General features: G+C 47.6%; 3 non-coding genes across 3 annotated transcripts; all 3 read left to right on the forward strand.

Moving 5' to 3' along the window:
- The first annotated feature begins 200 nt into the window (after positions 1-200).
- On the forward strand, positions 201-391 carry LOC147351506 (U2 spliceosomal RNA). The gene has a single exon (XR_015148447.1). It is a non-coding gene; the product is annotated as a U2 spliceosomal RNA (small nuclear RNA).
- An 11,085-nt stretch (positions 392-11,476) lies between these two features.
- Positions 11,477-11,667, forward strand: LOC147351507 (U2 spliceosomal RNA). Its single transcript, XR_015148445.1, has one exon. It is a non-coding gene; the product is annotated as a U2 spliceosomal RNA (small nuclear RNA).
- An 11,121-nt stretch (positions 11,668-22,788) lies between these two features.
- On the forward strand, positions 22,789-22,979 carry LOC147351508 (U2 spliceosomal RNA). Its single transcript, XR_015148444.1, has one exon. It is a non-coding gene; the product is annotated as a U2 spliceosomal RNA (small nuclear RNA).
- Positions 22,980-27,335: the final 4,356 nt, after the last annotated feature.

The raw sequence follows: 27,335 nt of genomic DNA on the forward strand, positions 1-27,335 counted from the left end.
AACCACAAAGCCGCGGCAGATGCGGGATTTCTCTTTTACAATGTGGAGAATCCAACTTCTGCTCGAGAGTCTGGTGTAGTGCCGCCATAGCACTGTCAACGAGGCAAAGGAAGGGAGACCTGGAGTGAGCGGGGACCCGGTCACACTGAGTGCAACGTGCACGACAGCAGGACGGTGACAGCGACGGGCGGTGGCCCGGTATCGCTTCTCGGCCTTTTGGCTAAGATCAAGTGTAGTATCTGTTCTTATCAGTTTAATATCTGATACGTTCTCTATCCGAGGACAATATATTAAATGGGTTTTTGGAGCAGGGAGTTGGAATAGGAGCTTGCTCCGTCCATTCCGTGCATCGACCTGGTATTGCAGTACCTCCAGGAACGGTGTGCCCCTTCGGGGAGACTTACTAAAGTGCCCAGAGGCAGAAAGTAGCTCTTTTTTGGATTCAGTTAGTTCAAAAAGTTAACAAACTCTTAAGTTTTCTTGCAGTCTTTGTAGGTGTACTTTTGTGGGATCTGTTTAAACCTCTATTTCTCTGAAAGACACCACTTTCTGGGTTAAAGTCTCGGAAGAGGGTCTACCCGCTCTCATTTCTCACTGGAGTTCAGTTCAGTTTATTTCAGTCGCTCAGTCGTTTCCGACTCTTTGTGACTCAGCACGCTAGGCCTCCCTGTCCATCACCAACTCCCGGAGAGATCACTCAAACTCATGTCCTTCGAGTCGGTGATGCCATCCAGCCATCCTCTGTTGTTCCCTTCTCCTCCTGCCCCCAATCCCTTCCAGCATCAGAGTCTTTTCCAATGAGTCAACTCTTCGCATCAAGTGGACAAAGTATTGGAGTTTCAGCTTTAGCACCAGTCTTTCCAAAGAACACAGGACCAATCTCCTTTAGAATGGACTGGTTGGATCCCCTTGCAGTCCAAGGGGCTCTCAAGAGTCTTCTCCAACACATTAAAGCGCTCAGCTTTCTTCACAGTCCAACTCTCACATCCATACATGACCACAGGAAAAACCATAGCCTTGACTAGACGGACGTTTGTTGACAAAGTAATGTCTCTGCTTTTGAATATGCTATCTAGGTTGGTCATAACTTTCCTTCCAAGGAGTAAGCGTCTTTTAATTTCATGGCTGCAATGTCCATCTGCAGTGATTTTGGAGGCCAAAAAAAAAAAAAGTCTGACACTCTTTCCACTGTTTCCCCATCTATTTGCCATGAAGTGATGGGACCAGATGCCATGATCTTCGTTTTCTGAACGTTGAGCTTTAAGCCAACTTTTTCACTCTCCTCTCACTTTCATCAAGAGGCTTTTTAGTTCCTTCTCACTTTCTGCCATAAGGATGGTGTCATCTGCATATCTGAGGTTATTGATATTTCTCCCGGCAATCTTGATTCCAGCTTGTGTTTCTTCCAGTCCAGCATTTCTCATGATGTACTCTGCATATAAGTTAAATAAGCAGGGTGACAATATACAGCCTTGATGTACTCCTTTTCCTATTTGGAACCAGTCTGTTTTTCCAAGTCCAGTTTTAACTGTTGCTTCCTGACCTGCATTTCTCAAGAGGCAGGTCAGGTGGTCTGGAAATCCCATCTCTTGAAGAATTTCCCATAGTTTATTGTGATCCACACAGTCAAAAGCTTTGGGATAGTCAATAAAGCAGAAATAGATGTTTTTCTGGAACTCTCTTGCTTTTTCCATGATCCAGCGGATGTTGGCAATTTGATCTCTGGTTCCTCTGCCTTTTCTAAAACCAGCTTGAACATCTGGAAGTTCACGGTTCACGTATTTCTGAAGCCTGGCTTGGAGAATTTTGAGCATTACTTTACTAGCGTGTGAGATGAGTGCAATTGTGTGGTAGTTGGAGCATTCTTTGGCATTGCCTTTCTTTGGGATTGGAATGAAAGCTGACCTTTTCCAGTCCTGTGGCCACTGCTGAGTTTTCCAAATTTGCTGGCATATTGAGTGCAGCACTTTCACAGCATCATCTTTCAGGATTTGAAATAGCTCAACTGGAATTCCATCAGCTCCACTAGCTTTGTTCGTAGTGATGCTTTCTAAGGCCCACTTGACTTCACATTCCAGGATGTCTGGCTCTAGGTCAGTGATCACACCATCGTGATTATCTGGGTCGTGAAGATCTTTTTTGTACAGTTCTGTGTATTCTTGCCACCTCTTCTTAATATCTTCTGCTTCTGTTAGGTCCATACCATTTCTGTCCTTTATTGAGCCCATCTTTGCATGAAACGTTCCCTTGGTATCTCCAATTTCGGCAGCCGAGAGGAGCAACCCCACGTCCAAGGAGTGGTGGCTGCGCGAGCGCATGAGGGCCGAGAGGAGCTACTCCATGTTCAAGGTCAGGAAGGGCGGTGTTCAAGGTCACAAGGGGCGGCCAGTGAGGAGATACCCCTCGTCCAAGGTAAGAGAAACCCAAGTAAGATGGTAGGTGTTGCGAGAGGGCATCAGAGGGCAGACACACTAAAACCATAATCACAGAAAACCAGTCAGTCTAATCACATGGACCACAGCCTTGTCTAACTCAATGAAACTAAGCCATTCCGTTTGGAGCCACCCAAGATGGGCAGGTCATGGTGGAGAGATCTGACAGAATGTGGTCCACTGGAGAAGGGAATGGCAAACCACTTCAGTATTCTTGCCTTGAGAACCCCATGAACAGTATGAAAAGGCAAAATGATAGGATACTGAAAGGGGAACTCCCCAGGTCGGTAGGTGCCCAATATGCTACTAGAGATCAGTGGAGAAATAACTCCAGAAAGAATGAAGGGATGAAGCCAAAGCAAAAGCAATACCCAGCTGTGGATGTGACTGGTGATAGAAGCAAGGTCCGATGCTGTAAAGAGCAATATTGCATAGGAACCTGGAATGTCAGGTCCATGAATCAAGGCAAATTGGAAGTGGTCCAACAGGAGATGGCAAGAGTGAACATTGACATTCTAGGAATCAGTGAACTAAAATGGACTGGAATGGGTGAATTTAACTCAGATGACCATTATATCTACTACTGTGGGCAGGAATCCCTTAAAATAAATGGAGTAGCCATCATGGTCAACAAAAGAGTCCGAAATGCAGTACTTGGATGCAATCTCAAAAACGACAGAATGATCTCTGTTCATTTCCAAGGCAAGCCATTCAATATCACGGTAATCCAAGTCTATGCCCCAACCAGTAACGCTGAAGAAGCTGAAGTTGTACGGTTCTATGAAGACCTACAAGACCTTTTAGAACTAACACCCCCCAAAAAAGATGTCCTTTTCATTATAGGGGACTGGAATGCAAAAGTAGGAAATCAAGAAACACCTGGAGTAACAGGCAAATTTGGCCTTGGAGTATGGAATGAAGCAGGGCAAAGGCTAATAGAGTTTTGCCAAGAGAACGCACTGGTCATAACAAACACCTTCTCCCAACAACACAAGAGAAGACTCTACACATGGACATCACCAGATGGTCAACACCAAAATCAGACTGATTATATTCTTTGCAGCCAAAGATGGAGAAGCTCTGTACAGTCAGCAAAAACAAGACCAGGAGCTGACTGTGGCTCAGATCATGAACTCCTTATTGCCAAATTCAGACTGAAATTGAAGAAAGTAGGGAAAACCACTAGACCATTCAGGTATGACCTGAATCAAATCCCTTATGATTATACAGTGGAAGTGAGAAATAAATTTAAGGGCCTAGATCTGATAGACAGAGTGCCTGATGAACTATGGAATGAGGTTCGTGACATTGTACAGGAGACAGGGATCAAGACCATCCCCATGGAAAAGAAATGCAAAAAAGCAAAATGGCTGTCTGGGGAGGCCTTACAAATAGCTGTGAAAAGAAGAGAAGCGAAAAGCAAAGGAGAAAAGGAAAGATATAAGCATCTGAATGCAGAGTTCCAAAGAATAGCAAGGAGAGATAAGAAAGCCTTCCTCAGCGGTCAATGCAAAGAAATAGAGGAAAACAACAGAATGGGAAAGACTAGGGATCTCTTCTCAGTTGATACAAGCTACAAAACCAGCTGGTGTCCAAGCTCCCACTTGATATTCCCAGTCTCTCCTGATGCCATCTTCAAGATAGAACCAGAACACTAGCTTGAATCTTTTGTTTCTATGCCTCCACCTTCTGTTGAGGTCTCTAACATTACTCCTGTGGTTTGTTTTCTGTCTTCAAGCAGTTCTGGCTGAGACACACCCAATTCCACCTGGAGTCGAGGTTAAAATGGTGAGCTTTCCACCAGTGTGTCAGTTGTACTGGGATTTCATTTATCCAGGTGACTGACTGACAAGGAGAGGTCAGTGCCACTGACAGAGTTGTATTATTCCTTAGAGTTCCGAAGAGAGGAGGGCCTAAATAAGACCACTGTGTCTTTTGGATACACAAGGCAGGCTTTTGAGGTTAGCACAAGTTCAAATCATGAATAAGCCAGAACGAGTGAAAAAGCCAGCTTAAAACTCAATATTGGACTTCCATGGTGGCCCAGTGATCAAGAATCCCCTTGCCAGTGTAGGGGATTGGTTCAATTCCTAGTCCAGGAGGATTCCACATGCCCTGGGGCAACTAAACCCCTTGGACACAACTACTGAGCCTGTACTCTAGAGCCCATGAACCACAATTAGAGAGTAGCCCCCGCTCGAAAGTAGAAAAGCCTCATGCATCAACGAAGACCCAGTACAGTCAAAAATAAATAATTACTTTTTAAAAAAATCTCAATATTAAAAGCACTAAGATCTTGGCATCTGGTCCAATCACTGCATGGCTAATTGAAGGGAAAAAATGTGGAAGCAGTGACAGAGCCTGGAAATCAGAAGATGATTGTGTCTTGGCAGGAAAGCTATGACAAACCTAGACAGTGTGTTAAAAGCAAAGACATCACTTTGGTGTTGGAACAATGGTCCCTATAGTCAATGCTGTGGTCTTTCCAGTAGTCATGTATGGATGTGAGAGCTGGACTATAAAGATGTCAGAGGCCAGAGAACTGATGCTTTGGAACTGTGGTGCAGAAGACTCCTGAGAGTCCCTTGGAAAACAAGATCAAACCAGTCCATCTTAAAGGAAATCAATTCTGAATTCTCCTTGGAAAGACTGATGCTGAGCCTGAAACTTCAATACTAGGCCACCTTATGGGAAGAACCCATTCATTGGAAAAGACCGTGATGCTGGGAAAGATTGAAGGCAGAAGGAGAAGGAAGACAAAGGATGAGATGGTTGGATGGCATCACCGAATAACGGACATGAGTTTGAGGAACTCAGGAGATAGTGAAGGACAGGGAAGTCTGGCGTGCTGCAATCCACAGGGTCGCAAAAAGTCAGACAGGACTTAACAACTGAACAACACTAAACAACACCACATCCTCTATGCCAAGACATTTTAGTAAATGGATGTTTGGAAAAGGGAGTTGGAATAGAACCTTACTCCGTCCACTCCACCCATTGACCTGGTATGGTAGTACCTGCAGGAATAGTGCACCCCTCTCAGGGAAAAGAGCAAGTATGAACAACAGGCTTCTTACATCTTTTCCAGTGTTTTCCTTGTTTTGCTCTGGGTACCTGTCTTGTGAAGGTTTCTGTTTTGTTTTACCAACGTGTGATTTTCTGTTGCCCTGTTGGGGCAGTTTACTTAGGAGTACTGTTTCTTGTGAGGGTCATATCCATGGACCAACATTATGCAAATTTTCCTTTAACTTGCAAACCACTGTAATACGGAGCTGTCCAGATCCTTTCGTAGTTTTGTTTCTTTTTCATATGGGATTATTTCTTCTATCCTGTGGACAAGGCCCTGCTCCCAACACCTAACAGATCTCTGAAACAGTGTGGGTTTGCTGGAGTCCCCAGGGGAAGACTCTCAGCTCTAGGAATTTTTAAAATTCTCAGCTCCACCCAAGTGTATTTTCCTTAAAAGAAGAAACTGACGAACAGAAAGGTTAAGAAACTTGTGAAAGTCACCCAGCTAGAAATTAGCTGAAGTGGGCTTTGAACAATATCTGTGAAATAGATATTGTTTCCTCAACAATCTTTGAAACTTCCTAGCTCCTCTCTTAGATCTCATGGGCCTCTCACCCAAGAGGGAACCTGTCACTTGATTAAAGATAAGAGACCTGAAACTGGCAATCTCTCCCCCATCCTTCATCCTTTGCCTTTGCCAGGAAAGGCGTTGATAAACAAATGGCAAGGAGGAGGTGGGACAAAGTGGGAGTGAAGGAAGGGACCCAGTTTGTCAGGGCAACACTGGGGCCTGGCCCAGTCCAGTATCCTTTAAATAGGAATTCCAGTCCCCATCTCCACATCCAGCCTGGAGCCCTTGAAGCCTTCCTCCATTAATGATCATTTTGTTTCCTGGCAGCCTCATTTCTGCAGCCCTTGTCCACAAGATCACAGCCCAGAACAGAGTGCACTGGAGGATTTCCTAGAGAGAACATTCAAACATTCTTACTTTGAGCATTCATGGATGGAGTGCCTGCCAGGTTGAAGGCCTCAGTGAAATGGATCAGGACCTGCGCTCATAGAGTGAACATTATATTGAGAAGTAGAGAGAGGCAGACAGTGACTCAAGAGGGTCATTTCAGATAGTGATATAAGCCATCGAAGAAAATAAACAGGGAAATGTGCTGGAGAGTGACCGGGGGGAGAGCTACTTTGCATGGAGGAGGGGGTTGCTCATGAAGGCCTCTCCAATGGTGACATCAGAGGCAAGTTTAAGTGGCCAGGAGGCAAGGAAGCATTCCAGACAGAAGGACAGACTAGCTGGGACCTACCTGCTTCCTCCCATTGGCTCCCTGACCTGGGTCAGATTCCAGCTGCTAAATGGAGGGTCTTCCTCAGACCTATCTCCCCACCAGACTAAGCGCTGAGTCCAGAAGCTGGTTCTTCTCAGTCACATCTCTGCAGTGCCCAGCACTGTGCCTGCCACACAGCAGGCAATCAGGAAATCTTCCATGATTCATGACTACATGATGGATTGACTATATACACAAGGGTTTCCTTGAGTGTGAGATGCAAGCACCCAGCCTTAGCTGGGAGTTTCCTGGTCTGGGGTCCCTGACACCTTAAGGGTTGGGAGGGATGCCTATAAAACCCTGTACCTCCAGGCAAGGTCTGGGTAATATGGAACCCTCAAGCCTTTACTGGAGAAGAGGGATTTCTTAGAGGAGAAAAAGAGAAGCCGTGGGAGGGATGACCCTGGAGAGAGAGGCCTCCCTTAAGGCCTGGTGGGCTGAACCCTGGGCTGAGAGTCATCTTGAGTTCTGTCCTGACAAGTGAACTGGCTTGGAAAAGCCACCTCCCCCCTTGGAACCTTGGTTTCCTCAGCATGTAATGAGGGGCTTAGATGATTCCAGGTCCCTTTCCCCAGAACAACCCAGGCTCTGGAGTAGGGGAGGGTACAGGATGGGTGGAGCTCACGTAGGAAGCAGCTGAGGACATCCTTGTCTCCACTGCCTCCCAACCCAGGACCTGAGTGCACAACTGAAGGGAGGAGAGGAGTCTGCAGGAGGAGGGATGGGAGAGGAGTCGAGGTCCAAAATCGGCTTCCGCCAGGGGATGACAAAGACACGAATTTCAAATTCCCTCTTTGCTTCCTCAAGAATACATTGGAGAGGAAAAAAATTCCCTGGTGGTCCAGGGTAACAATTCTGTTTTTGCATTGTACAGGACCTAGGTTACCTCTCTGGTTTGGGAAATAAGATGACAAGGCCAAGAAAAGAAAGAATAAAGTGGGGGAAACACAACTTACTACTTAGAATGAATGTGAAAAGGAAAACTGAGGGGAAGGGGCCTTTAGACACCCTTTTATCTAGCCAGGGGCCCATTCAGAGGCAGCTCATCCAAAACCAAGTCCCAGAGCCCAGGCCTGGGCAGAAAAGGAGCAGATGCTGCCCCCTGGTGGGTGAGTCTGTCAGTGCCTAAACCTGAAGCAAAGTGGAGTGAGTTAACAGTTTCCTTTCTCTCCTTCTGGGGTTTTTTGTTCGTTTCTTTTTCTGGCCATGCCACGCGGCTTGTGGGATCTTAGATCCTGTACTGGGTATTGAACCCTTGCCTTTTGCAGTGAAGGCATGGAGTCATAACCACTGAAGTGCCAGGGAATTCCTCTGGAGTCTTCCTTTCAGACAGGACCTTCACTAGGTTGGGAATGGAAAAGCCACCCTTTACAAGTTGTTTTTGTGGAGGTAAGATGAGATGTAAATGAACATTTTGTGAGCAGGAAATCTGATTTCAGTGACATTTCTTATGCTTTTCCTGAGGGCCTAATAGCTGGTGCCGGGAAGGCAGAGGCGGGAGGACGCAGGAGGGCGGAGAAGGTTGTGAAGAGGCAGTTGCAGCAGGTTGTGGTGTCTTAGGAGACAGATCCACTCGGGGACAGATTCCAGCATCCATCTGCACAGGAGACTGGCACTTGGGGAGACCTTGGCCTCAGAAGGGGCCTTGGGTGATCAGGAAGGAACAACAGCCAGAGCCCCAAGAGGGTGACAGTGCCATGGGAGCAACAGCCTGCAGCTGTGAGGGGGGCAGAGCAAGCCCACCAGAGAGACAGGGTGGTGAGTTGAGGGGAAAGAGCCAGGCTCACACTGTGCAGGGAACTTGCTGCCGGCCAGTTTTCTGAGCTGAGGGACTCTTTAGAGCTTACGCTGCTGCTGCTGTTGCTAAGTCACTTCAATCGTGTCCAACTCTGTTCGACCCCATAGATGGCAGCCCACCAGGCTCCTCTCTCCCTGGGATTCTCCAGGCAAGAACACTGGAGTGGGTTGCCATTTCCTTCTCCAATGCATGCTAAATTGCTTCAGTCGTGTCCGACTCTGTGCAATCTATAGAGAGCAGCCCACCAGGCTCCTCTGTCCCTGGGATTCTCTAGGCAAGAATACTGGAGTGAGCTTACACAACAGGGGCCAATCCCCAGAGACCTTACATGTTTGATTCAGCTTTTTAAAAATGTATTTACTTTCTGGCTATTTCGGGTCTTAGTTGTGACACACAGGCTCCAGAACACTCAGACTTAGTTGCCGCGATGCAACTGGGGGAATCTTAGTTCTGCACCAGGAATCACACCGTGTCCCCTGCACGGGGAGGCACATACTTAACCACTGGACCACCGGGAAGTCCCTGATTCAGCGTCTTGGTTTCATAGACTTCTGTCAAGGCACCCGTGTTGTTTGGCCCACACGAATGGCTGCATGCTCAAATTTGGGAGCTTGTCAGGATCATCTGGAGGACTTGATAAACACAGATAAAACACAGATAAACACTGGGGCCTTCTTTCAAAATTTCTGATTCAGAAATTTGAAGACTTTGTCAGACCCAGCCTAAGCACAGTATACATTGTCTCATTGGACCCTCATCCAGTCATTCAACACACATTCATCAAGAGTCAAGTTCATTCAGAGCACTACCATAGGTGCTCGGAATAGACCAGCAAACAAAAGGTTTCCCATCAAGGTGAAAGAACAGCACTAATGGCTGTATATTTGTGACTATACCTACATTCTATGTGTCTGTGTCCATATCTACACATGTATCTATGCCACATGAGCATCATGGGTGTCAAAGCCACTTGGCAGCCAACAGAAATACAAGACCAGGGAGAGCGGGATGTGAAACAGGAGGCTCAGGGTGAGTAGGTGTAGATAGTTTGCAAGACTTCAAATGGAATCATTTCTATTTTACAGGCAAGAAGTGACTTTCCCCAGGATATACTCATTAAGACATTCTGATGTGCTGCATTTCCTCGTGTAGCTTCACAAGTACCCTCATCAGAGAGGCATTCTTATCATCCTCAATTAAAATATCAGGACCCCCAGTTTATAAAACCTGAAGCCCCAGTGGTTAGCAGGATGCTTGAATGCAAATCCCTACTTCTTTTCACATTAGGCAAGATGCTTAGCCTCTCAGCACTTCCATCTGTAACAGTGCTTTCAAGAAATATGTGAGGCACACACATAACCAAACTGTTGTTTTTTTTTTTTTTTTTTAATTTGCCCATGCTGTGTGGCTTTTGGGATCCCAGTTCTCCAACTAAGCATGGAACCTGGACTCCCACAGTGAAAGCGCTGAGGCCTAACCACTGAACCACCAGGGAATTCCCTCCTGCAAGTAAAAGCAAATATTGTTAGGCATATTAAAAAAAGAGAAGTGAGTGAAATTAAGTTTAATACATTCTTTAACTCAAGATATCTCAGAAATTCTCTGGTGGTCAGTGGTTAGAGCTCCATGTTTTCAATGACAAGGCAGGGAGGGTTCCATCCCATCCCTTCTCAGGGTTCTTGCAAACCCTGGGGAACACCCCTCCCCATAGACACACCCACAAAAAAACAGATATCTAAAATATTTCAATATGTAATTAATATCAACATTATAGAGATAATGTTAGAATTTCTAATACTAAATCTTTGAAATCCCAGTGTTTTCCACTTGAAATTGGAAACCTTTGAATTCTCTGGTACCTCTGGATTCAGTGGTACCTCTGAATTCGGAGGAACCACCTGCCCAGCGTTCCCTGGCTGCATGTGGCTAGTGGCTGTGACAGCTCAGATCAACAGAATGTTTCTTCTTGTTTTTGGTCTGTAAGTAGTGTCCGACTCTTTGAGACCCTGTGACCCGCCAGGATCCTCTGTCCGTCCACTCGATTTCCTAGGCAAAAACACCGGAGTGGGTTGCAATTTCCTCTTCTAGGGGATCTTTCCGACTCAGGAATCGAACCCATGTTTCCTGTATTGCCGACGGATTCTTTACAATCTGAGCCACCAGCGAGGCCCACAACTGAGGAGGAGGGGCAGGAAAACGAGGTCCTTGGCGGAGAGAGCTTTCGGTAGGAAGCCCAGAATCGGTTTGGTTCGTAGAAGCACCGAAGGACTAGAGCGCTGCAGTTGGAGTGAACCCCTCCCGCGGCCCGGCCCCGCCCTCCGCATCCACACGCCCCCTCCCTTCCCCACTGTGGGCCATCCGCCTTCCGCCTGGCAGCGAAGCCCCTCCACACACGCGACCCTACGGAGCCCCTCTCTCCGCAGGCGGAGGCCTGTGTAACACACTGCAGTCCGGGCGTTTCTAGTGAGTGAGTCTTGCGACCTTGTCTTCAGGAAAACTCTCGGCCAACAGCTCGTCGCACGGGTCTCTCTCGCCCGCCACCCCGCACCCCCTCCAGTCGGGTCTCTCCTCTCCACTAGCACCAAGGAGGAGCTCCCCTGCCGCCGCCCCGAGGCTGTCCCCAGGGCGCTGCGGTCCCGCCGGAGCCACGCCTTCTTGGCGACAGAGGGCGGGGCATGCAGATTCGAGACGGCTCTTCCGCCCGAGAACCACAAAGCCGCGGCAGATGCGGGATTTCTCTTTTACAATGTGGAGAATCCAATTTCTGCCCGAGAGTCTGGTGTAGTGCCGCCATAGCACTGTCAACGAAGCAAAGGAAGGGAGACCTGGAGTGAGCGGGGACCCGGTCACACTGAGTGCAACGTGCACGACAGCAGGACGGTGACGGCGACGGGCGGTGACACGCTATCGCTTCTCGGCCTTTTGGCTAAGATCAAGTGTAGTATCTGTTCTTATCAGTTTAATATCTGATACGTTCTCTATCCGAGGACAATATATTAAATGGGTTTTTGGAGCAGGGAGTTGGAATAGGAGCTTGCTCCGTCCACTCCACGCATCGACCTGGTATTGCAGTACTTCCAGGAATGGTGCACCCCCTCAGGGGATATCATTGGAGTACCTAAAAGCAGAAATTGGTTTTGTTCTGGATTGAGCCACCTGAAGAAGTTTATTTTTTGTGCTTTCCTGTCAGTGCTTTTAATTCTGACAATTACAGAACAACTGGAACGTTTCTCCCTTTCTGTCTCTGATAAAGTGTGTGTAACTGTGAAATTTGCTCAAACTGTGGGTTTTTTGAAAGACTACCTTTTGCCCAGCAGTCTTGAAAAGAAATTTCCCAGATTTTTGCCTAGCCCAAGCTACAAAAAGAAGGGGTGGCCAAGCTCTCACTTAATATTCCCAGTTTCTCTTCCGAAGCACTGGCTTGGCTTTTCTGTCTTTGGATGTCTTCAACACTAATCAAATGTTTGTGTTTTCTGATTTCAGGCAGTTTCTGTGGAGAGCCACTAAGATCCACCTGGAATCTAGATTAATATGATGGGCTTTAAAGTCAGTGTGTGTTGGTTGTACTGGGATTTCATTTATACAGGTGCCTGACTGACAAGGAGAGGTCAGTGCCACTGAAGAAGTTGTATTATTACTTAGAAGAAAAGAGAGCCTAAAATAAGACCGCCGTGTCTTCTGGATACACAAGGCAGGCTGTTCAGGTCAGCATAAGTTCAAATCATGTTTAAGCCAGAGCAACTTCCCCATATTATCTCCTTTTGTCCTTTTCCATTGACTCGGGCATTCAATCAAGATCTAGGTGCTGGGTGCCTGTCTGAGTGCACCGGACTGTGTAGTGGGAAAAGCAACTGCTGTGGGAATTGCAAAAGACCATGATGCTGTGAAAAGATTGAAGGCAGGAGGAGAAGGAAGACAGTGGATGAGATGGTTGGATGGCATCACCAAATCAATGGACATGAGTTTGAGCAACACCAGAAGACAGTGAAGGACAAGGAAGTCTGCTGCAGTCCATGGGGTCACAAAGAGTCAGACAGAGTAGTGTCACGCGAGTGTATGTTCCTTGGTTCTTTGTCTCGTCACAACAAAGATTTGGAGCAACGGACATTAAAGCCCTCGGCGCGTCACAGCTCATGGGTCTTGGACAAACCGTGCTACAGCTCTTAGGCAAATCAGTGTTACAGCTCTATTTTATTTAGGAGACAGCAGGAGAATCCAAGACTCGAAGAGAAGAGAGTGGAGGAGGGCGAGGGCGGGGGCGGGGGCGGGGGCGGGGGCGGGGGGAGCTCGTGCTCGCGGGAGAGAGAGTCCAAGAGAAAGCGCTTTGGCTCCTCCTTTTATATGTTTTTTTTCCTCCACCTGGGCCTGCCCTATGCAAATTGGGCTTAGCCAGGAGTGCTGTTTGTTCTGTTGGTTCTACCTGAAGTCTTCACTCTGGTCCTCGGACCTTCCTTGTCTTTTAGCCACCGCCATTTTGGATTCCTTTTCCCTATTCTACCTACCTAGCAGTAGCAACTGAACAACACCATATCCTCTGTCCCAGGACATTTTAGTAAATGGATGTTTGGAGCAGGGAAGTTGGAGTAGAACCTTGCTTTGTCCCCTCCACGCATCAACCTGGTACTGTAGTACCTGCAGGAATAGTGCACCCCTTTCAGGGAAAAGAGAAAGTATGAACAACAGGCTTGTTATATCTTTGTTAGTGTCTTCCTCATTTTGTTCTGGGTACCTGTCTCATGTGAAGGTTTCTGTTTTGTTTTACCAACATGTGATTTTCTGTTTTCTTGTTAGGGCAGTTTACTTAGGAGTACTATTTCTTGTGAGGGTCATATCCATGGACCAATATTATGCAAATTTTCTTTTATCTTTCAAAACACTGTAATAAGGAGGTGTCCAAATCCTTTAGTAGTTTTGTTTCTTTTTTAAATACTAGATTATTTCTTCTATCCTGTGGACAAGGCACTGCTCCCAACATCTAACAGATCTCTGAAACAGTTTGGGTTACTGGAGTCCTCAAGGAGACTCTCATCTCTAGGAATTTTTAAAATTCTCGACCCCACCCAAGTGTGTTTTCCCTAAAAGAAGAAACTGAAGAACAGAAAGGTTAAGAAACTTGTGGAAAAAGAAAAAGAAACTTGTGAAAGTCACCCAGCTAGAAATTAGCTGAAGTGGGCTTTGAACAACATCTGTGAAACAGATATTGTTTCCTCCACAATCTTTGAAACTTCCTTAGCACTTCCCTTACATCTCCTGGGCCTCTCACCCCAGAGGGAACCTGTCACTTGATTAAAGATAAGAGACATGAAACTGGCAATCTCACCCCACCCTTCATCCTTTGCCTTTGCCAGGAAAGGCGTTGATAAACAAATGGCAAGGAGGAGGTGGGGCAAGGTGGGGTTGAAGGAAGGGGCTCAGTTTGTCAACACTGGGGCCTACCCCAGTCCAGTATCCTTTAAATGGGAACTCCAGTTCCCATCTCCACATCTAGCTTAGGACCCAGGGAGCCTTCTTCCATTAATGACCATTTTGTTTCCTGGCAGCCTCATTTCTGCAGACCTTTCTCTCCACAAGATCACAACCCAGGACCTAGTGCATTGAAGAACTTCCTAGAGAGAACATTCAAACGTTCTTACTTTGAGCATTCATGGATGGAGTGCCTGCCAGGTTGAAGGCCTCAGTGAAATGGATCAGGACCTGCCGTCATAGAGTGGACATTATAATGAGGAGTAGGGAGAGGCAGACAGTGACTCAAGAGGGTCATTTCAGATAGTGACATAAGCCATTGAGGAAAATAAAACAGGGAAATGTGCTGGAGAGAGCTACTTTACATGGAGGAGGGGGGTGCTCATGAAAGCCTCTCCAATGGTGACATCAGAGGCAAGTTTAGTGGCCAGGAGGCAAGGAAGCATTCCAGACAAGACAGACTAGCTGGGACCTACCTACTTCCTCCGATTGGCTCCCTGACCTGGGTCAGATTCCAGCTGCTGAGTGGAGGGTCTTCCTCAGAGCTGTCTCCCCACCAGACTAAGCGCTGAGCCCAGAAGCTGGTTCTTCTCAGCCGCAGCTCTGCAGTGCCCAGCACTGTGCCTGCCACATAGTAGGCAATCAGGAAATCTTCCATGATTCATGACTACATGATGGATTGACTATATATTCAAGGGTTCCCTTGAGTGTGAGATGCAAGCACCCAGCCTTAGCTGGGAGTTTCCTGGTCTGGGGTCCCTGACACCTTGAGGGTTGGGAGAGAAACCTATAAAACCCTGTACTTCCAGGTAAGGTCTAGGTAATACTGAACCCTCAGGGCTTTTCTAGGCAGGAGGGATTTCTTGAAGGAGACAGAGATCATGGGAGGGATGACCCTGGAGAGAGAGGCCCCCTCAAGGCCTGGTGGGCTGAACCCTGGGCTGAGAGTCATCATGACTCCTGTCCTGATATGTGAACTGGCTTGGAAAAGCCACCTCCCCCCTTGGGAGTCTTGGTTTCCTCAGCATGTAAGTAGGGGCTTAGATGATTCCAGGTCCCTTTCCCCAGGACAACCCAGGCTCTGGAGTAGGGGAGGGTACAAGATGGGTGGAGCTCACGTAGGAAGCAGCTGAGGACATCCTTGTCTCCACTGCATCCCAACCCAGGACCTGAGTGCACAACTGAAGGGAGGAGAGGAGTCTGCAGGAGGAGGGATGGGAGGGGAGATGAGGTCCAAGAGCGGTTTCCGCCAGGGAATGACAAAGACACGTATTTCAAATCCCAGCTTTGCTTCCTCAAGAATAAAACAAAGCGGAAATTCCCTGGCTGTCCACTGGGTACAACTCTGTTCTCCCACTGCACAGGGCACAGATTACATCCCTGGTTGGGGATTTAAGATCCCAATACCAAAAAAAAAAGAAAAGAATAAAATGGGGGAAACCAAACCTACTACTTAGAATGAGTGTGAATTAAAAAAAAGAAAAACTGAGGGGAAGGGGCCCTCAGAGACCCTTTTCTCACGCCAAGGGCCCATTCAGAGGCAACTCATCCAAAACCAAGTCCCAGATCCCAGGCCAGGGCAGATAAGTCTGTCACTGCCTAAGTCTGAAGCAAAGGAGAGGAATCTAGTTTGACAGGTTCCTTTCCTTCCTTCTGGGGTCTTTTTGTGTGTGTGTTAGTCTGGCCATACCACCCAGCTTGTGGGATCTTAGTTCCCCTACCGGGTATTGAACCCTTGCCCTTGGCAATGAAAGCGTGGAGACCTAACCACTGAACTGCAAGGGAATTCCTCTGGAATCTTCTTTTCAGACAGGACATTCACTATGGTTTGAGGTTGGGAATGGAAAAGCCACACTTTTCAAGTGTTTTTTGTAGAGGTAAGATGAGATGTAAATGATGTAATTTCTGAGCAAGAAATTTTATTTCAGTGACATTTCTTATGCTTTTGCTGCTGCTAAGTCGCTTCAGTCGTGTCCGACTCTGTGCGACCCCATAGACGGCAGCCCACCAGGCTCCCCTGTCCCTGGGATTCTCCAGGCAAGAACACTGGAGTGGGTTGCCATTTCCTTCTCCAATGCTTTTACTGAGGGCCTAATAGCTGGAGCTGGGAAGGCAGAGGTTGGAGGAGGCTGGAGGGCAGAGAAGGTTGTGAAGAGGCAATTGCAGCAGGTTGTGGTGTCTTAGGAGACAGATCCACTCGGGGACAGATTCCAGCATCCATCTACACAGGAGACTGGCACTTGGGGAGACCTTGGCCTCAGGAGGGCCGTTGGGTGATAAGGAAGCAACAGCAGCCAGAGCCCCAAGAGGGTGACAGTGCCGTGGGAGCAACCACCAACAGTTGCCAGATGGGAGGAATATGCCCACCAGAGAGAGACAGGGAGGTGAGTTGAGGGGAGAAAGCCAGGCTCACACTGTGCAGGGAACTCGCTGTCGGCCAGTTATCTGAGCTGAGGGACTCTTTAGAGCATTCACAACAGGGGCCAATCCCCAGAGACCTTACATATTTGATTCAGCTTTTTAAAAAAATATTTTTTATTTGCCTCACAGCTTGGGTGAATTTTAATTCTGGACCAGGGGTCAAACTCATGTCCCCTACACTGAGAGGCAGATTCTTAACCACTGGACCACCAGAAAGTCCCCAATTCAGCTTCTTGATTTCATAGATTTCTGTCAAGTCACCCATGTTATCTGACCCACATTGGAAGGGGGCGTAACTTTGAATAGGTGCATGCTCTGATGAGAGTTTGTCAGAATCATCTGGAGGACTTGGTAAAAACAGATTGCTCGGGCCTCCTTCCAGAATTTCTGATTCAGTGTGTCTCAGGCTCTCAGGCCCAAGAACGTGCATTTCTAACAAGTCCTAAGGGGATAACGATGCTTCTGGACTGGGGACCACTCTAGAGGGACCACTGACATGGAAGATGAATTCCCGTCCCGGCCTGAACATGTCCAGAGAAGCCCCTGGGCAGATTACTTATCTCTCTCAGCCTCAACCTCTTCTGTAAATGGGATGAAAATATTTATCTCTTAGTGTCATTATGAGAATTAAAGAAAGTAAAATGTGTGAAGGACTCAGCAAAGGGCTTGGCACAAAGTCCTCCTAGCTATTTAGCTTATCTCTATAATAAAAAAATTTGGCCCAGGAAGCCAGTTTCATCTTCCTCCGAAAACATACAAAATGACATATGCAAGTTGACCACCAACTGCCATTTCTTTTTCAACGTGTATGACTTAAAGCATTGCTTCTAACCTTTAATGTTCGCACAAGGGACTTCCCTGGTGATCCAGTGCCTAAGACTACATGCTCCTGTGCAGGGGGGCTCAGTCCCACATGCTGAAACTGAGTGTTCACATGCTACAGCTAAAAGATCTCACGTGTTGCCCTCATGCTACAACGAAGATCGAAGATCCCTCGAGCCGCATCTAAGACACAGAGCAGCCAAATAAAATTAAATTTAAAACTGCACACGGGCAGTAGAGACACAGACATAGAGAAAAATCTTGTGGACATAGCAGGGGGAAAGAGAAGGTGGGATGAACTGAAAGAGTAGCACTGAAATCTATATACAGTGCGTGCATGGGTGTGTGCTAAGTCACTTCCATCAAGTCCGACTCACAGTGACCCTAGGGGCTGTAGTCCACCAGGCTCCTCCGTCCATGGGATTCTCCAGGCAAGAATACTGGAGTGGGTTACCATGCCCTCCTCCAGGGGCTCTTCCTCACCAAGGGGTCAAACCTCTAGCGCCACCTGGAAGCCCCATATATACACTACCAAATGTAAAATAGGTGGGCATTGGGTATTTGCTCCATGACCCAGGGAGCTCAACCTAGTGGGGTGGGATGGAAAGGGAGGTAGGAGGGACATTCAACAGGGAGGGGACATATGCATACCTATGGTTGATTCATGTTGATGTCTGGCAGAAATAAACATCGACATGGTGAAGCAATTATCCTCCAATTAAAAATAAATAAAGTACACATGGGTACCCTGTGGACCCTACTAAATGCAGATTCTGGATCGGCAGGGATTCTGGATTGAATCGTGCCCCTGAACTTCATACTTGAAGCGCTATTTGGAGGCGAGACACCTGGGGGGTGGGGCGCATTTAGTTTAAGAAGAGGTCATGAGGACGGGGCCCTCTTACTGGGATTAGTTCCCTTATGACATGAGACACCAGAGAGCTTATTCTTTCTCTGTCTAGCACATGAAGACATGGAGAGAAATCTGCCATCTGGAAGCCAAGGAGAGGGCTCTCACTGGAACCTTGCCAGGCTGGAACCCTGATTGAGGACATCCAGTCTCCAGAACTGTGAGAAAATACATTTCCATTCTTTAAGCCACCAGCCTATGGCATTTTGTTTCAGCAGCCCTGGCAGGCTCTTCAAAAAAAGCCAGAGGTCTGACTTCTGCCTGCATCCTGCATTTCTAACCAGCTCCAAGGTGATGGGGCTGTAGCTGTTCACACACTTTGAGCAGGAAGGGTCTAGAACAGATTTCTAGAGAGTTGCCCACAAGGCTGTATATTTTCCCTGACAAATAGTACTTTCAGTGTTCTCCTGGAAGTGGACAACAGAGATTTATTATCACCCCAAACCCCTAAATGGAGAAAAGCATGGCAACCCACTCCAGTATTCTTCCCTGGAGAATCCCATGAACAGGAGAAACTGGCAGGCTACAGTCTATGGGGTCACAAAGAGTCGGACACAACTGAAGTGACTTAGCACAAACCCCTAACAGCTCTGTCCCATCAGAGGCACCCAGCAAATCAGCGTCAGATGAAAGAATGGATGAGTGAAGGTTTGTGTCTGACAGCTGGCTGCCTGGCCTCGTGGGAAGACCTCTGGACTTGGGAGACCTTTAGAAGTATCATGGGTGAGTCCGCTGCCTCTCTCCCTTGGTGGGTGGGAACATTTCCTCAGGGAAACAGTGATGTACAATGAGATTATGACCAGGAATGTGCCAAAAGCAGCGCCTGGTTCCCCCGCAGGGACACTAACAAACCATCAATGGGTAGATCTGAGGCCTGGGAACAGTTTCTTGAGGGACTTTCCTGGCAGTCCAGTGGTTGGGACCCTGTGCTTCCAAAGCAGAGGTTGGGGGTTTGAACTTGTTTGGTGAAGTAATATCCCATGCCACATGGTGTGGCCACAAATAGTTTAAAAAAAAAAAAAAAAAAGCTAGTTCCTTGACTTCTGGATTGGAACTCCCTGATGCAAGGCTCAGTAAGTCTCCTTACCCGGAAGTTGGCCAGACCAACTGAGTCAAGGTCAGTTGGACCCAGGTAGGAGGATAAGAATGAGTGTAGGTGAGTGCCGTGGGACAAGGGCAGGGAAACTTACATCTCACTGTAGTTTTTGTTTAATTTTATATGTCTGCTTAAGAACCACTTTTTTATTTTCTATGATGCAGAAAATATTTCTGTGCCTGACTTCACCCATTCTTTTCCTATTGAATGGCTCATCTTTTATACTAAATTCCAGGGGCTGTTTATACATTAGAAAGATAAATACTTCTTTTGTGATTGAGATGGCAAATATTTATTCTTTTTGTATAGTTAATTTTCTCTCAGCATGTCGATTGATGGATTGTGTTTTGGCTGTGCAGCGACTTCTTTGCTAATCTCGGGCTCTCTCTAGTTGGAGCAAGCGGGGGTTGCTCTTTAGTTGCAGTGCCCCGGCTTCTCATTTCGGCGGCTTTTCTTGTTGTGGAGCACAGGATACAGGCACGCAGGCTTTAGTCGTTGTGGCTCATAGGCTCTGGAGCACCGGCTCAGTAGTTGTGCCACAGGGATTTGTTACCTCAAATCATGTGGGATCTTTCCAGACCAGGGGCTGAACCCATGTCCCCTGCAATGACAGGCAGATTTTTAACCACTTGACCACCAGGGAAGCCCACAAATATTTTTTTCTTGCTTTACCTATTTTGTTGTTAATCACCTGTAAGGGAAGTGACACACCTGGGCAGGTGCTAGGAGTAGAGAGACCCAGGCCGGAAGTCATTCCTGCCCTGAGGGCACCTCCAACTCAGAGTGGAGACTAAAACACCTGTGCAAATGGGCAGAACAGCAGACAGGACAAGGAGGAAGTCTATGAGACATGAACAGATGATGGAAGTGCTGGGACCACAGCAACCCCTTCTCAGGGAAACCAAATGAGTGAGCAGACGATGGTCTGAGCACCCAGCCTAAACAGACCTCATAGGACGGGAGGCCTGAAGAGTTGTCAGGCCCAGGCTAAGCACATTTTACATTATCTCCTTTGTCCCTCATCCATTTAGTCAACACATATTCACAAGAACTAAGCACATTTGGAGCACTGTCATAGGTGCTGAGAAAGGCTCAGCAAACAAAAGGTTTCCCATCAAGGTGAAAGATAATACAGCACTATTGGCTGTATATTTGTGAATATACCTACATTCCATGTGTCTGTGTCCATATCTACATGTATAGCTACGCCATTTGAGCATCATGGGTGTAAATCTGACTTGGCGGCCAGCAGAAATACAAGACCAGAGAAAGTGGGACGTGAAACAGGAAGGCTCAGGGTGAGTAGGTGGAGATAGCTCACAACGCTGTAAAATGGTATCATTCCTATTTTACAGGCAAAATGTGACTTTCCCTGGGGTGTACTCATGAAGGCATTCCCATGTGCTTGCATTTCCACGTGTGACTTCACAAGTACTCTAATCAGAAAGGCATTCTTAATCATCCCAATTGAAATATCAGGAGCCAGCCAGTTCAGTCACTCAGTCGTGTCCGACTCTTTGTGATCCCATGGACTGCAGCACACTGGGCTTCCCTCTCCATCACCAACTCCCAGAGCTTACTCAAACTCATGTCCATTGAGTCGGTGAGGCCATCCAACCATTTCATCCTCTGTCATCCCCTTCTCCTTCCGCCTTCAATCTTTCCCAGCATCAGGGTCTTTTCCAATGAATCGGTTCTTAGAATCAGGTAGCCAAAGTATTGGGCCAAAGTACTGGACTTTCAGCTTCAGCATCAGTCCTTCCAATGAATATTCAGGACTAATTTCCTTTAGGATGGACTGGTTTGATCTTGAAGTCCAGGGAACTCTCAAGACTCTTCTCCAAAACCACAATTCAAAAGCATCAATTCTGGACCCCTGGTTTAAAAAAACCTGAGGCCCTAGTGGTTAGCAGGATGCTTGAATGGGAATCCTGATTTTGTTTCACATTAGGCAATTGCTTAGTCTCTCAGCACTTCCATCTGCACCAGTGCTTTCTATTAGAATTATGTGATTCACACAACGTAACTTTTTTCCCCCTTTGGACAAGCTGTGTGGCTTTGGGGACCCCAGGTTCCCAACCAAGGATGGAACCTGGGCTCCTGCACTGATAATACTGAAGCCTAACCACTGGACTAACAGGGAATTCCATCCCGCAGGTAAATTTAAATATTCTTAGGCATAAAAAAAAAATAAAGAGAAGCAAGTGAAATTAAGTTTAATATGTTCTTTAACTCAAGATATTTCAGAAATGCTCTGGTGGTCCAGTGAATAGAACTCCATGCCTTCGATGACAAGGGCCTGGGTTCCATCCCTCCTCAGGGTTCTTCCAAACCCTGTGGAGGCTCCTCCCCAGGAAAAAAAGATATATCTAAAACATCATTTCAATATGTAATTAATATCAACATTACAGAGATATCTTACAGTTTTTAATACTAAGTCTTTGAAAGCCTATGTGTGTTTTACACTTTCAATACCTCTGAATTGGGAGGAACCACCTGCCCGGCGCTTCCTGGCGGCATGTGGCTAGTGGCTGTGACAGCTCAGATCAACAGAATGGTGGTGGTGGTTGTTTAGTCGCTAAGTCCTCTCTGAGTCTTTTGCGACCCCCTGGACAGCAGGCTGCCAGGCTACTCTGTCCATGGGATTTCCCAGGCAAGAACAGCAGAGTGTGTTGCCATTTCCTTCTCCAGAGGATTTCCCGAGCAGGAATAGAACCCAGGTTTCCTGTATTACAGGCGAATTCTTTACAATCTGAGCGACCAGCTTAGCCAACAGCTGAGGAGGAGAGGTAGGGAAACGAGGTCCTAGGCGGAGGGAGCTTTCGGTAGGAAGCCCGGGATCCGTTTGGTTAGTAGGGGCACCGAAGCACGGGCACTGGAGTTGGAGTGAACCCCTCCCGCGGCCCGGCCCCGCCCTCCGCATCCACACGCCCCCTCCCTTCCCCACTGTGGGCCATCCGCCTTCCGCCTGGCCGGGAAGCCCCCTCCACACACCCGACCCTACGGAGCCCCTCTCTCCGCAGGCGGAGGCCTGGGTAACACACTGCAGTTCGGCCCTTTCTAGCGAGTGAGTCTTGCGACCTTGTCTTCAGGAAAACTCTCGGCCAACAGCTCGTCGCACGGGTCCCTCTCGCCGGCCACACCGCACCCCCTCCGGTCGGGTCTCTCCTCTCCACTAGCACCAAGGAGGAGCTCCCCTGCCGCCGCCCCGAGGCCGTCCCCAGGGCTCTGCGGTCCCGCCGGAGCCACGCCTTCTTGGCGACAGAGGGCGGGGCATGCAGATTCGAGACGGCGCTTCCGCCCGAGAACCACAAAGCCGCGGCAGATGCGGGATTTCTCTTTTACAATGTGGAGAATCCAACTTCTGCCCGAGAGTCTGGTGTAGTGCCGCCATAGCACTGTCAACGAGGCAAAGGAAGGGAAACCTGGAGTGAGCGGGGACCCGGTCACACTGAGTGCAACATGCACGACAGCCGGACGGTGACAGCGGCGGGCAATGCAACACTATCGCTTCTCGGCCTTTTGGCTAAGATCAAGTGTAGTATCTGTTCTTATCAGTTTAATATCTGATACGTCCTTTATCCGAGGACAATATATTAAGTGGATTTTTGGAGCAGGGAGTTGGAATAGGAGCTTGCTCCGTCCACTCCACGCATCGATCTGGTATTGCAGTACCTCCAGGAACGGTGCACCCCCTCGGGGACACTTATGGAAGTACCCAAAGGCAGAAACTGGCCCTTTCCTGTTAAAGGATTTGGCTATCTCAGGGAGTATTTTTTTGGTTTATCTACATGCTTTGTTTTTTTCTTCTTGGGATGAGGCATGAGATCTTTTGTCTACCCACCCCTGATTTACTTTTCTTCAAGTTTCTAACGTTACTTCTGTAATCATGTTTTCTGACTTCAGGCAGTTCCCGGTGAAAGCCACCAAGATCCACTTGCAGTCTTGGTTAAAATGATGGGTTTTCAGCTCAGTGTGTGTGTGTTGTTTATACTGGGATTTCGTTTATACAGATCACTGCCTGACAAAGAGAGACGAGTACCATTGTAGAAGTTGTGTTATTACTTGAAGTTAATACTTAGAAAAGAAAGGGCCTAAAGTAAGAGCCACTATGTCTTTTGGATATACAAGGCAGGCTCTTCAGCTCAGCACAAAGTTCAAATCAAAATAAGCCAGAAGGAATGACTCTTGCTGACGGTGAAGAAGGTTAGTGAAAAAGCTGGCTTAAAACTCAGGACTGGACTTCCTTCCTAGACCAATGATTAAGAATCCACTTGCCAATGGCAAGGGATGGGTTCAAATATTGGTCCAGGAAGATTTCACATGCCCTGAGACAACTAAGCCTCTTTAACACAACTACTGAGCCTGTACTCCAGAGCCCATAAACCACAATTAGACAGTAGCCACCGCTACCAACTAGAGAAGACTCTAGCATCAAGGAAGACCCAGTGTGGTCAAAAATAAATAATTAATTTTTTAAAAAACCCTCAACAGTAAAAACACTAAGGTCATGACATCTGGTCCCATCACTGCATTGCTAATTGAACAGGGGAAATGTGGAAGCAGTGACAGATTTCCTCTTCTTGGGCCCTAAAATCACTGAGGATGGTGACTGCAGCCAGGAAATCAGAAAATGATTGCTTCTTGGCAGGAAAGCTATGACAACCTAGACAGCGTGTTAAAAAGCAAAGACATCACTTTATCGACAATGGTCCCTATAGTCAAGGCTGTGGTCTTTCCAGTAGTCATTTAGGGATGTGAGAGCTGGACTATAAAGATGTCAGAGGCCGAAGAACTTTGGAACTGTGGTGCTGGAGAAGACTCCTGGGAGTCCCTTGGACCACAAGGAGATGAAACCAGTCCGTCTTAAAGGAAATCAACCCTGAATTGTCCTTGGAAAGACTGATGCTGAAGCTGAAGCTCCAATACTTTGGCCACCTGATGGGAAGAACCCACTCCCTGGAAAAGACTGTGATGCCGGGAAAGATTGAAGGCAGGAGAGGAAGACAGAGGATGAGATGGTTGGATGGCATCACCACATCAATGGACATGAGTTTGAGCAACTCCAGGCGATACCGAAGCACCGGGAAGTCTGGGCATGATGCAATCTACAAGGTTGCAACGAGTCACACAGGACTTAGCAACCGAACAACATGAAACAACACCAGATCCTCTGTGCCAGGACTTTTTAGTAAATGGGTGTTTGGAGCAGGGAGTTGGAATAGAACTTTACTCCATCCACTCCACCCATTGACCTGGTATGGTAGTACCTGCAGGAATAGTGCACCCCTCTCAGGGGAAAGAGCAAGTATGAACAACAGGCTTGTTACATCTTTTTCAGTGTTTTCCGTGTTTTGCTCTGGGTACCTGTCTCGTGAAGGTTTCTATTTTATCAATGTGTGATTTTCTGTTGCCCTGTTGGGGCAGTTTACTTAGGAGTACTGTTTCTTGTGAGGGTCATATCCATGGACCAACATGATGCAAAATTTCCTTTAACTTTCAAAACACTGTATACGGAGCTGTCCAGATCATTTACTACTTTTGTTTCTTTTTAATACGGGATTATTTCTTCTATCCTGTGGACAAGGCCCTGCTCCCAACACCTAACAGATCTCTGAAACAGTGTGGGTTTGCTGGAGTCCTCAGGGGAAGACCCTCAGGTCTAGGAATTTTTTAAATTCTCGGCTCCACCCAAGTGTATTTTCTCTAAAAAAAGAAACTGAAGAACAGAAAGGTTAAGTAACTTGTGAAAGTCACCCAGCTAGAAATTAGCTGAAGTGGGCTGTGAACAATATCTGATTCACAGATCTTGTTTCCTCGACAATCTTTGAAACTTCCTAGCTCCTCTCTTACATCTCCTGGGCCTCTCACCCAAGGGGGAACCTGTCACTTGATTAAAGATAAGAGACCTGAAACTGGCAGTCTCTCCTCCATCCATCATCCTCTGCCTTTGCCAGGAAAGGTGTTGATCAACAAATGGCAAGGAGGAGGTGAAGGAAGGGACCCAGTTTGTCAGGGCAACACCGGGGCCTGGCCCAGTCCAGTATCCTTTAAATGCGAATTCCAGTCCCCATCTCCACATCCAGCCTGGAGCCCATGGAAACTTCCTCCATTAATGACCATTTTGTTTCCCTGCAGCCTCATTTCTGCAGACCTTGTCCACAAGATCACAGCCCAGGACAGAATGCATTGGAGGATTTCCTAAAGAGAACATTCAAACGTTCTTACTTTGAGGATTAATGGATGGAGTGCCTGCCAGGTTGAAGGCCTCAGTGAAATGGATCAGGACCTGCCCTCATAGAGTGAACATTATAGTGAGAAATAGGGAGAGACAGACAATGACTCTAGAGAGTCATTTCAGACAGTGACATAAGCCATCGAGGAAAATAAAACAGGGAAATGTTCTGGACAGTGACTGGGGGGAGAGCTACTTTACATGGGGGAGGGGTGCTCATGAAGGCCTCTCCAGTGGTGATATCAGACGCAAGTTTAAGTGGCCAGGAGGCAAAGAAACATTCCAGACAGTAGGACAGACTAGCTAGAACCTACCGCTTCCTCATATTGGCTCCCTGACCTGGGTCAGATTCCAGCTGCTGAGTGGAGGGTCTTCCTCAGAGCTGTCTCCCCACCAGACTAAGCGCTGAGCCCAGAAGCTGGTTCTTCTCAGCCGCAGCTCTGCAGTGCCCAGCACTGTGCCTGACATACAGCAGGCAATCAGGAAATCCTCCATAATTCATGACTATATGATGGATTGACTAAACGTACTCAAGAGTTTCCTTGAGTGTGGGAACCAAGCACCCAGCCTTAGCCGGGAGTTTCCGGGTCTCCGGTCCCCGACACTTTGGGGGTTGGGAGGGATACCTATAAAACCCTGTACTTTGAGGCAAGGTCTGGGTAATACTGAACCCTCAGGCCTTTACTGGGGAGAGGGATTTCTTAGAGGAGAAAAACAGAGGCCATGGGAGGGAGGACTCTGGAGAGAGAGGCCCCCTCAAGGCCTGGTGGGCTGAACCCTGGGCTGAGAGTCATCATGACTCCTGTCCTGACAACTGAACTGGCTTGGAAAAGCCACCTCCCCTTGGGAGTCTTGGTTTCCTCAGCACGTAATGAGGGGCTTAGATGATTCCAGGTCCCTTTCCCCAGGACAACTCAGGCTCTGGAGTAGGGGAGGGTACAGGATGGGTGGAGCTCTCCTAGGAAGCAGCTGAGGACATCCTTGTCTCCACTGCATCCCAACCGAGGACCTGTCTGAGTGCACAACTGAAGGGAGGAGAGGAGTCTGCAGGAGGAGGGGTGGGAGGGGAGACGAGGTCCACGAGCAGCTTCCACCAGGGAATCACATGGACAATGAATGTCAAATTCCCGCTTTGCTTCCTCAAGAATACACATTGGAGAGGGAGTTCCCCAGTGGTCCAGGCTTAGAATTCCGTTCTTCCACTGTACAGGACACAGGTTACATTCCTGGTTTGGGAAATAAGATGCCAAGGCCAAGAAAAGAAAAATAAAATGGGGGAAACACAACCTACTACTAAGATGAATGTGAAAAGAAAAACTGTGGGAAGGGGCCCCTTAGAGACCCTTTTCTCCCACCAGGGGCCCATTCGGACGCAACCCATCCAAAACCGAGCCCCAGAGCCCAGGCCAGAGCAGAAAAGGGGCAGATGCTGCCCCCTGGTGGTTCGGTCTGTCACTGCCCAAGTCTGAAGCAAAGTGGTGTGAAGTTGAACAGGTTCCTTTCTCTCCTTCTGGGGTTTTTGGTTCGTTTCTTTCTCTGGCCATGCCACCGGGCTTGTGGGATCTTAGATCCCTTAGCCGGTATTGAACCCTTGCCTTTGGCAGTGAAAGTGTGGAGTTCTAACCTCTGAACTGCCAGGGAAAACCCCTGGAGTCTCCTTTTCAGACAGGACCTTCACTGCAGTTTGAGGTTGGGAATGCAATAGCCAGCCTTTTCAAGTGGTTTTTGCGGAGGTATGATCAGATGTATGATCTCCAAGCCAGGCTTCAGCAATACGTGAACCGTGAACTTCCAAATGTTTAAGCTGGTTTTAGAAAA

The sequence above is a fragment of the Bos grunniens genome, chromosome 19 (genome assembly GCF_055505025.1).
Source record: "Bos grunniens cultivar Pamir isolate PY7600 chromosome 19, Bosgru_T2T1.0, whole genome shotgun sequence".
Taxonomy (NCBI): Eukaryota; Metazoa; Chordata; class Mammalia; order Artiodactyla; family Bovidae; genus Bos; species Bos grunniens.